Source organism: Schistocerca cancellata, chromosome 4 (genome assembly GCF_023864275.1).
Source record: "Schistocerca cancellata isolate TAMUIC-IGC-003103 chromosome 4, iqSchCanc2.1, whole genome shotgun sequence".
Taxonomy (NCBI): Eukaryota; Metazoa; Arthropoda; class Insecta; order Orthoptera; family Acrididae; genus Schistocerca; species Schistocerca cancellata.
The window spans coordinates 158,581,799-158,592,783 of NC_064629.1; positions in this window are offsets into that span (position 1 = coordinate 158,581,799).

Consider the following 10,985-nt stretch of genomic DNA (forward strand, 5'->3'; position numbering starts at 1 on the left):
AACTTCACACTTAAGAAATTGTATTTTGTCTGTACTTTGTGAACTGTTCATATTTTTTTGGACACATTGTGATATTATGAGAGCTTTGAATGATATATTTGGTATGGGATCACGATTTTTAAAGTACGTTTGAGGCAGATGACACTTTTGACATGAGCAGAGAATTTTTTTTTAGGTTTTGAAATTATTGGAGGAAGCTACGACGATTTTGAGAGTTGACTGAGGTGTTATGATGTTATTATTACGACGACGATGTGTATTTTGCTGTTGAGGTATGTTTATGATCAATAAGCCGATGTTATATGAGGAATCTGATTATGCTATGTATTTATTATGATGAAATATTGAAGTGTCGACGAATATATATATATATATGTGTAATAAGGTAAGGAGTAATGAATAGTGGTTAGGGACTCTGACTTGTGAAAAGGATGTTGGAAACCAAGAATCGTACTTTAAGAGTTATGAAATGTATGTAAATGCGTGAATGTATTACAATACCGACGAAAATTTTTTGGACAATGTTATATTCATAAGATTTTGTTTCTACACATTTGCAACGCAAATTCTCGACCCGTGAGCCGCCAGCAGTGGTGGATGTGGGTAGAGAAATGGCGGAGTTTTGAAATTTGTAAAAATGGATGTCATGAACTGCTATGTATATTATGACTTTTGATGAATATTAAGGTAAATACATTGTTTGTTCTCTATTAAAATCTTTCATTTGCTAACTATGCCTACTAGTAGTTAGTGCCTTCCGTAGTTTGAATCTTTTATTTAGCTGGCAGTAGTGGCGCTCACTGTTTTGCTGTAGCTTGAGTAACGAAGATTTTTGTGAGGTAAGTGATTTGTGAAAGGTATAGGTTAATGTTAGTCAGGGCCATTCTTTTGTAGGGATTTTTGAAAGTCAGATTGCGTTGCGCTAAAAATATTGTATGTCAGTTTAAGCACAGTCATGTATAAATTTTTCTAAGGGGACGTTTCAGTTGGTGTTGAGAATGCTACATCAACATCGATTGAATGGCGACGTCTTTGAACGTCGTGTACAGTTCTGCTACCGGGCACAAGAGAAATTACGGGACGATGACAGATTTTTTGCACGCGCTCTATTTAGCGACGAAGCGTCATTCACCAACAACGGTAACGTAAACCGGCGTAATATTCACTATTAGGCAACGGAAAATCCACAATGGCTGCGACAAGTGGAACATCAGCGAGCTTGGCGAGTTAATGTATGGTGCGGCATTATGAGAGGAAGGATAATTGGCCCCCATTTTATCGATGGCAATCTAAATGGTGCAATGTATGCTGATTTCCTCAGTAATGTTCTACCGATGTTACTATAAGATGTTTCACTGCATGACAGCATGGCGATGTACTTCCAACATGATGGATGTCCGGCACATAGCTCACGCGCGGTTGAAGAGGTACTGAATAGCATATTTTATGACAGGTGGATTGATCGCCGAAGCACCATACCATGGCCCGCACGTTCACCGGATCTGACGTCCCCCGTTTTCTTTCTGTGGGGAAAGTTTAAGGATATTTGCTATCGTGATCCACCGACAACGCCTGACAGCATGCGTCAGCGCATTGTCATTGCATGTGCGAACATTACGGAAGGCGAACTAGTCGCTGTTGACAGGAATGTCGTTACACGTATTGCCAAATGCATTGAGGTTGACGGACATCATTTTGAGCATTTATTGCATTAATGTGGTATTTACAGGTAATCACGCTGTAACAGCATGCGTTCTCAGAAATGATAAGTTCACAAAGGTACATGTATCACATTGGAAGAACAGAAATAAAATGTTCAAACGTACCTACGTTCTGTATTTTAATTTAAAAAACCTACGTGTTACCACTGTTCGTCAAAAATTGTGAGCCATATGTTTGTGGCTATTACAGCGCCATCTGTCACAAAGCGAAAAAAGTGGTCCAACTAAAACATTCATATTTCTTTAAGTACTACACGAATATGTAATAAAAACTGGGGGTTCCTATTTAAAAAAAAAGACGCTGTTGATATCCGTTTGACCTATGGCAGCACCAACCATAGCGCCATCTGGATTCCCCCTTCAAGCTAGATAAGTTTCGTTCTTTGTAGTTTTTTCGTTTGACGCTTATTTCGTGAGATATTTGGCCCAGTCACGATCAATGGACCACCCTGTAGATTTCCTTCCTCCGACCTTTGTTCACTACACGATCGGAAGTCTCCAACACCCATTCCTGTTCATCCTGGAGATTTACAACCAGCTTGTCCAGTCATTTAACTAACCTCGTGTAGTACTACCTTTCGCTAAAGTATGACTTCTAATCTTCGAAAATAGTTTCCACATAGTTATGATACATTATAGTCCAGAATTCGTATGTACACTCCTGGAAATGGAAAAAAGAACACATTGACACCGGTGTGTCAGACCCACCATACTTGCTCCGGACACTACGAGAGGGCTGTACAAGCAATGATCACACGCACGGCACAGCGGACACACCAGGAACCGCGGTGTTGGCCGTCGAATGGCGCTAGCTGCGCAGCATTTGTGCACCGCCGCCGTCAGTGTCAGCCAGTTTGCCGTGGCATACGGAGCTCCATCGCAGTCTTTAACACTGGTAGCATGCCGCGACAGCGTGGACGTGAACCGTATGTGCAGTTGACGGACTATGAGCGAGGGCATATAGTTGGCATGCGGGAGGCCGGGTGGACGTACCGCCGAATTGCTCAACACGTGGGGTGTGAGGTCTCCACAGTACATCGATGTTGTCGCCAGTGGTCGGCGGAAGGTGCACGTGCCCGTCGACCTGGGACCGGACCGCAGCGACGCACGGATGCACGCCAAGACCGTAGGATCCTACGCAGTGCCGTAGGGGACCGCACCGCCACTTCCCAGCAAATTAGGGACACTGTTGCTCCTGGGGTATGGGCGAGGACCATTCGCAACCGTCTCCATGAAGCTGGGCTACGGTCCCGCACACCGTTAGGCCGTCTTCCGCTCACGCCCCAACATCGTGCAGCCCGCCTCCAGTGGTGTCGCGACAGGCGTGAATGGAGGGACGAATGGAGACGTGTCGTCTTCAGCGTTGAGAGTCGCTTCTGCCTTGGTGCCAATGATGGTCGTATGCGTGTTTGGCGCCGTGCAGGTGAGCGCCACAATCAGGACTGCATACGACCGAGGCACACAGGGCCAACACCCAGCATCATGGTGTGGGGAGCGATCTCCTACACTGGCCGTACACCACTGGTGATCGTCGAGGGGACACTGAATAGTGCACGGTACATCCAAACCGTCACCGAACCCATCGTTCTACCATTCCTAGACCGGCAAGGGAACTTGCTGTTCCAACAGGACAATGCACGTCCGCATGTATCCCGTGCCACCCAACGTGCTCTAGAAGGTGTAAGTCAACTACCCTGGCCAGCAAGATCTCCGGATCTGTCCCCCATTGAGCATGTTTGGGACTGTATGAAGCGTCGTCTCACGCGGTCTGCACGTCCAGCACGAACGCTGGTCCAACTGAGGCGCCAGGTGGAAATGGCATAGCAAGCCGTTCCACAGGACTACATCCAGCATCTCTACGATCGTCTCCATGGGAGAATAGCAGCCTGCATTGCTGCGAAAGGTGGATATACACTGTACTAGTGCCGACATTGTGCATGGTCTGTTGCCTGTGTCTATGTGCCTGTGGTTCTGTCAGTGTGATCATGTGATGTATCTGACCCCAGGAATGTGTCAATAAAGTTTCCCCTTCCTGGGACAATGAATTCACGGTGTTCTTATTTCAATTTCCAGGAGTGTATTTATCCCGAAAAATTAGTAGCTGTTGCCAGATTTTTGCATGAACTATTTGGATACACAGACAACATTGTTGTACATCCAATGACATTCTGTCGATTTTAGGATTGATTTGAATACGTTAGCCCACCAGGATTATTGTCTTCGAACCACAATGCACTGGTTACTGCATTGCAGGATAAAAAAAATATTAAGCTCACACAGTGACACCAACGTGTTAGCATATTGTGCAAAATGTGTTTGTTTTTGTTATGATCCTCAGCCCTAAAACCTATTCGATGCACCTCTTGATGCTATCTCCTCTGCTAGCGTCTTCATCTATACAAAAATATTGCAGCCTACATCCATTTGACTTGGACAACCCGCCAGGTTAGCCGAGAGCGCTAATGTTCTGCTTCCTGGACTCGGGTAGGTGCGCCTGCGTCGGATCGAATGCGTCTGGCCGATTAACGACGAGGACCTGTGTGCTGGCCAGCCTGGATGAGATTTTTAGGCGGTTTTCCACATCCCCCTATGTGAATACCAGGCTGGTACCCACGTCCCGCTTCAGTTACACGACTCGCAAACATTTCAAACACGTTTGTACTATTTCATGATTTACACTAGACGCAGACAGCTGGGGTACACTGATTCCATCCCAGGGGGTACAGGGTGGCGGCAGGAAGGGCATTCGACCACCCCTTTCGAAATAACAATGCTAAATCCGATTGTAACAGTGACGACCCTGCTCAAATTGCGGGACAAAGGCTCAAGCAATAGATAGATAGATCCATTTGAATTTGCTTACTATAGTCAAGCCTTAGCCTCCCTCTACAATTTTACTCCCCCCCCCCCCAAAAAAAAACGAAGATTCCTTGATGCATTAGGATGTGTCCCATCGACTGATCCCTTCTTTTAGTTGTGTTGTCCCCTAAATCATAAATTTATGTTCTCCCCATTTCGATTCAGTACCTGCTCACGAGTTATCCAAACTATCCATTAATCTTCAACATTCTTCTACAGCACCAAATTTCAAACGCCTCTTTTCTCTTTCTCTCTCAACCATTTTTTTCCAGGTGTCACTTCCACTTCTGTGCAGTGCTACACTCCAGAGAAACATCTTCAGGAAAGACTTTGTAACACTTAAACCTATCTTTTTTCAGAAACGCTTTTCTTGCTGTTGCATGTCCTCGCTTTGTACCCTCTCTGTTTCAACCATCATCAGTTATTTTGATGGCCAGACACCAAAACTCCTCTACTACTTTTGATATCTCATTTCCTAACCTAATTCCGTCAGCATTGCCTGATTAAATTCCTCTACTCTTATGCTAGTTTTGTTGATATTTCTCCTGCAACTTTTTTTCAAGACATTGTCCATTGCGTTCAGTTGAGTTTCCCCTCCGCTCTTCTATTAGATCATCTGAAAAAAATTCAGTGTTTCAGTTATCCAGTTAAAAGAATTAATCCAGTGTCAAAATTGTCCCTTTATTTGTTCTTACATTCCTGTGTCACACTACTCAGTTTTGTTATATTTTCGTTATTTGGAATATGTAAAGTCGAGTATGCCTCTGTGGTGAAAGTAGAGAATTACATCTGGAAATAATAATAATAATAGTAATATTTGATCTGCTTTTAAAGGATTCTGCACAGTCCTCAATCTCATTTCTGAAATATGTAACGTGGAGAGTAAAAATTGTCAGCAAATAGTCTTGTCGTCTTTTTGCAGCTGTACGGCGTAAATCCACAAATGGTCCATCTCTCTGCTTCTTTCTTTCTTATGAAAACTTCATCTTTCCTCTTTACATATCTAAGTAACGTTACATCTTGCAATAATTTAGCCCCTCTATTCCAAAACAGTTTTCAGTATTGCTTTTGCTCATCATAGTCAGTAGTCCAAAAATACCTGAAAAGATTACATGTACGAAATTACCATTAATATGTATTTTTACCCTTACTATTGCATATGGAGACTAGTAAAATACAGAAACAATTTTACCTTTGTCTGCAGTATTTGTCGGCTTTCGAGAACCTCTTCTTTTCCACTTCATTTCCAATCGTAAGAGAAAGTAACTTTTCCGGCGGTTTCTGTACGTTTTGCGATACTTCTTTTCCAAGCCCCAACGTCTCTTTTCCATTTTCTACGTTTACATAAAGGTTCACAAATTTCAACACCTGTGTCTTCCTTTTTACTGCAGTTAACTGAATCACCTTCACTTGGGGAGGATTCTGAGTAATTATTTATTACACTTACATCTGCAGACATCTCACATACCGCTGCCATGTTCTCCAACTAACGTTACTAATGCGACATTGTTTGGTTCCGTGAAATAATAGTGGCACGCACAGCTGTCAGCTTCGTAAGCTCATGACCTCTAGGAGAGGTATACAGAACTAAGACCCTGATTGCTGGATAGCGGATACTGAGTGTATTTCAAGAAAGATGGCACTGCAATAATAGCGTAAATAGATTTACGCTGTTGTTGTTTCCAGGTCCTCAATATCATCACATGCTCCATGCCTGCAAATTTAGCACAAAGTGCTGTCTGTAGTAATTTTTTGCTCGTTCTTCGTCAGTTAAATCTTTAAATTCTTTCTTCCTGGTGTTCTAATGTCATTCCATAGTAAATTTGCGGTATCCCTCGATTATACGACTGTATACTGCGTAACAGATATCGAGAATTCTTATACTTTTCTTTTGTTTTAGCCATTCATTTCCAAGGCACGTGACAATATATCGCTAGACTGCCTCTGTTATGTGCTAACTTCAACGTGACCTGTGAACTTATTTAATATCCTGAACAAGTAGCGAATAGTACACAGCACTGACACTACGATTCTGCCGGTCGAACCGATCGAAAACTACCGCACCGCAATGCTAAATGAAGTGCAGAGGAAAACCGAGACAGTTCGGGCCGAGCGAGTCTCGGTCTGCATGCAGCCTGCACATCGTGTCTGCGTGCAGTTTGACGCACAATGGCCGACCTTGTTCCCGGTAGAGATCAGAAAAAAGTTCCGTACACTCGCCTGAAATTCTCCAGCGAGTCCTGTAACTTCATCTCCGAACTCGTTTCTCCGTGTGATCGCTGCAGACCACTAGTCACCTGAATATGTTGTCGGGTACAAATGGACACGACTCGCTCAGAAAGAAGAGCGAGTACACGAGTTCGCAAGTATATCCCCGAACTCGCACGAATTGCCGCTAAATATGCAACCATTTTGAAGGAAATTTCTAACATTGAACTATAAATTACTGTTCATTTATTTCAGAGAATCATGATTTCGGGTTTATAGCCATTCTCAAACGCAAACTGAAATGTCAGAAAATGCCCTAGGTGCCCAAATAACGGAGGCAACCACTGAGCATGACGATTATTACACTACTGGCCATTAAAATTGCTACACCACGAAGATTACGTGCTGCAGACGAGAAATTTAACCGATAGGAAGAAGATGCTGTGATATGCAAATTATTAGCTTTCCAGAGCATTCACACAAGGTTGGCGCCGGTGGCGACACCTACAACTTGCTGACATGAGGAAAGTTTCCAACCGATTTCTCATACACAAAAACCAGTTGACCGGCGTTGCCTGGTTAAACGTTGTTGTGATGCCTCGTGTAAGGAGGCGAAATGCGTACCATCACTTTTCCGACTTTGATAAAGGTCGAATTGTAGTCTACCGCGATTGCGGTTTATCGTATCGTGACATTGCTGCTCGCGTTGGTCGAGATCCAAAGACTGTTAGTAGAATACGGAATCGGTAGGTTCTGGAGGGTAATACGGAACGCCGTGCTGGATCCCAACGGCCTCGTATCACTAGCAGTCGAGATGACTGGCATCTTATCCACATGGCTGTAACGGATCGTGCAGCCACGTCTAGATCCCTGAGTCAACAGATGGGGACGTTCCCAAGACAACAACCATCTGCACGAACAGTTCGACAACGTTTGCAGCAGCATGGACTATCAGCCCGGAGACCACGGCTGCGGTTAACCTTGACGCTGCATCACAGACAGGAGCGCCTGCGATGGTGTACTCAACGACGAACCTGGGTGCACGAATGGCAAAACGTCATTTTTTCGGATGAATCCAGATTCTGTTTACAGCATCATGATGGTCGCATCCGTGTTTGGCGACATCGCAGTGAACGCACATTGAAAGCGTGTATTCGTCATCGCCATACTGGTGTATCACCCGGCGTGATGGTATGGGGTGGCATTGGTTACACTTCTCGGTCACCTCTTGTTCGCAATGACGTCACTTTGAACAGTGGACGGTACATTTCAGATGTGTTACGACCCGTGGCTCTACCCTTCATTCGATCCTTGCAAAACCCGACATTTCAGCAGCATAATGCGCGAACGCATGTTGCAGGTCCTGTACGGGTCTTTCTGGATACAGAAAATGTTCGACTGCTACCCTGGCCAGCACATTCTCCAGATCTCTCACCAATTGAAAACGCCTGGTCAATGGTGGCCGAGCAACTGGCTCGTCCCAATACGCCAGTCACTACTCTTGATGAACTGTGGTATTGTGTTGAAGCTGTATGGGCAGCTGTACCTGTACACGCCATCCAAGCTCTGTTTGACTCAATGCCCAGGCGTATCAAGGCCGTTATTACGGCCAGAGGTGGTTGTTCTGGGTACTGATTTCTCAGGATCTATGCACCCAAATTGCGTGAAAATGTAATCACATGTCAGTTCTAGTATAATATATTTGTCCAATGAATACCCGTTTATCATCGGCATTTTTTCTTGGTGTAGCACTTTTAATGGCCAGTAGTGTACATACCAATATAATGGCTGATCGGTCACCTGTGAAAATTTTACTGTTTCTTCTTCACCTCCTGCTTTTGCTTTTACGGCTTCATTGGAGCACTTCAGTAAATCATTTTCTGCCCATCTTCCTCAATAGATTTTCTTTCCAAATTTCCCAGCCTTTTCATTTGTTCTCATCTTTTTTGTCGTTTGTCATCTGTGAATACCCTTTTTAATGCTTGTCGTTTGTCTATTTTTGGTTGAAATCTTATTTTTATGTTTTCTCAGTTTCTGAAACATTTTAAGTTTTGTTTTGCAAATCGTCCATGGTTAATTCTAGCTCTTTCAAATTTTCCCAGATTTCCCTTTTCCATCCGACTTGTTGCATCATGTTCGAAAGTTTCTCTATATTTTTTTTTTAGTGATCTTGTTTCTGGCGTCCTCATTGTGTGACCCAAAAATAGTATCTGTAATAGGCGCCTATTCACTGTGCACTACCTCATTTGGCACTAACCGCCACTGTCCAAGTTTTGGATATTTCTTATTTATGCATTTTTAACTATTCTTCTCTCTAGTTTTAGGATTCTGTCGACTCCATTTTTCTGGGTGACTTTGAAAACATTTTCCCTTCCGTATGTAATGTCTGGTTGACCACCGTTACTAATTTAGCTCTGACTGATAGAATTTTATACTGTATTTAAACCATGTTAATTTTTAAGCTTTTATCATTTTGTCAGATCTTTTTTGCCATGCACGCTTCTCGTCCAAGCTGTATGTTGTAATTCATCCTAGGTATTTTAATTGTTTCCCTGTTTTTACTCTCCTGTTATTTACTGTTATGTGGTTGATTATTAGTGTATCTGTCACCATTATCTCAGTCTTTTCGAATCATATCTCTTGTCCAATTTTTTGTACTGTATTTTGTAGGCTTGTTATTTGATTTCTGGACTCTTGAATGTTATTAGCTAGTAAAGCTAAGTCATGTGTGAAACTGTTTATACATACATTTATATAGGTAAAAAAATTTCAAAACCTACTGTAAATGTATTTTAATATTTAATATTTATTCAGAAAATGTCTGACAATTAAGTTCGCATACGCACACTTTTGAGGCGTTATCAGCCCTGTAACGGCAGTACCAGAAAATATGCGTGAGAATGAAGTGTGATCTCTAGATGGTGATTATTTATTAAAATATATTACATAAATGATTGATAAGCTATACAACTCGCTGTTAGCTTATAAACGCAAGTTGCAGTGACCAAATGAATACAGAAATAAGGCGCTCTTTGGGTCAGGGATAAAATAGTGCCTTTGCTCTGTGCAGAGTTTTCTTTGACTCTGCACATATTCTTTCTCGTAGTGAAGGTGGAATAAACAAGGATACAATCATTTTGTTTGCATTGGACCAACTTTGTATCTTTTCCATCTGAAGCGTGGACTATAGCATGAAACTTATTCCAGACATCACTCCTCTAAAGGAACGCATTTGCAATTGCGTAATTAGCATCAACTGATTTTCGTCTTACAGCCTCCATAGTCTCACAAGACACAGCTTCGCTAAAGGTCATCTAATGCCGACAATTTTTTCAGTGCTACTTTCATGTAGCCAGATCATGTACTCATCTTCCATACTAATAGTAAGTCACGACTAGCCTTACACTGTTGTATTCCTCACTAAGAGAGAACGAGTCGACAAGTATGAAGCAACCTTAGTACAACAGCTCTGACTCGTCATCCTACCTCAACTATAGTGGAAACGATGGAAGCCCGTTAGCAATGCCTCGATTTGTGAAAAATGCAACTGATAATATTAGACTCATACTCGTTGTGTTTCTGATCTCTAGTTCTAGCTGTTATGCTGTCTTTGACAATATTACAATGTCATCGATAACCTCAAAGTTTTTATTTGTTCTCCCTGAACTTCATTTTCCTTTTCAAATTTCTCCTTCATTTTCTTTAACGTTTGCTCAGTGTACAGTTTGAATATCATCAGGGATAGGCTACAGTCTTGTCGCACTCCCATCTTAATTACTGCTTCCCTATCACGTCTTTCGGCTCTTTATAAGTGCTGTGTAGATTCTGAGAGAAACGTAGTGGAGGAGAGCGTTGTGCACATGGCCTAGACGGGCACATTGTGGTGCAGTCAGTTGATGGCTGCGACCTCAGCACTCTGACATGGAGTACGGCCTTAAATGGCTGACGACACATGGTGGTGAATTTTGAGACTGTCGATGGGGTTCTCTCCCTTGTGGTGTTTATCTGAACAAAGACATAAACATTTCTATCCTTTCCCAACAGTGGATGCAGTTGTCTAACCATAGCGTAAGTGGACTCTACCATCACATGAAATGATTTTTTAATATCCCACCAGAATAGGATTCAGTACTTAGAACATATGAAATATGACAACCATATATGCTGTGCCAGTATAATCAGGTCACCCATTTTGGA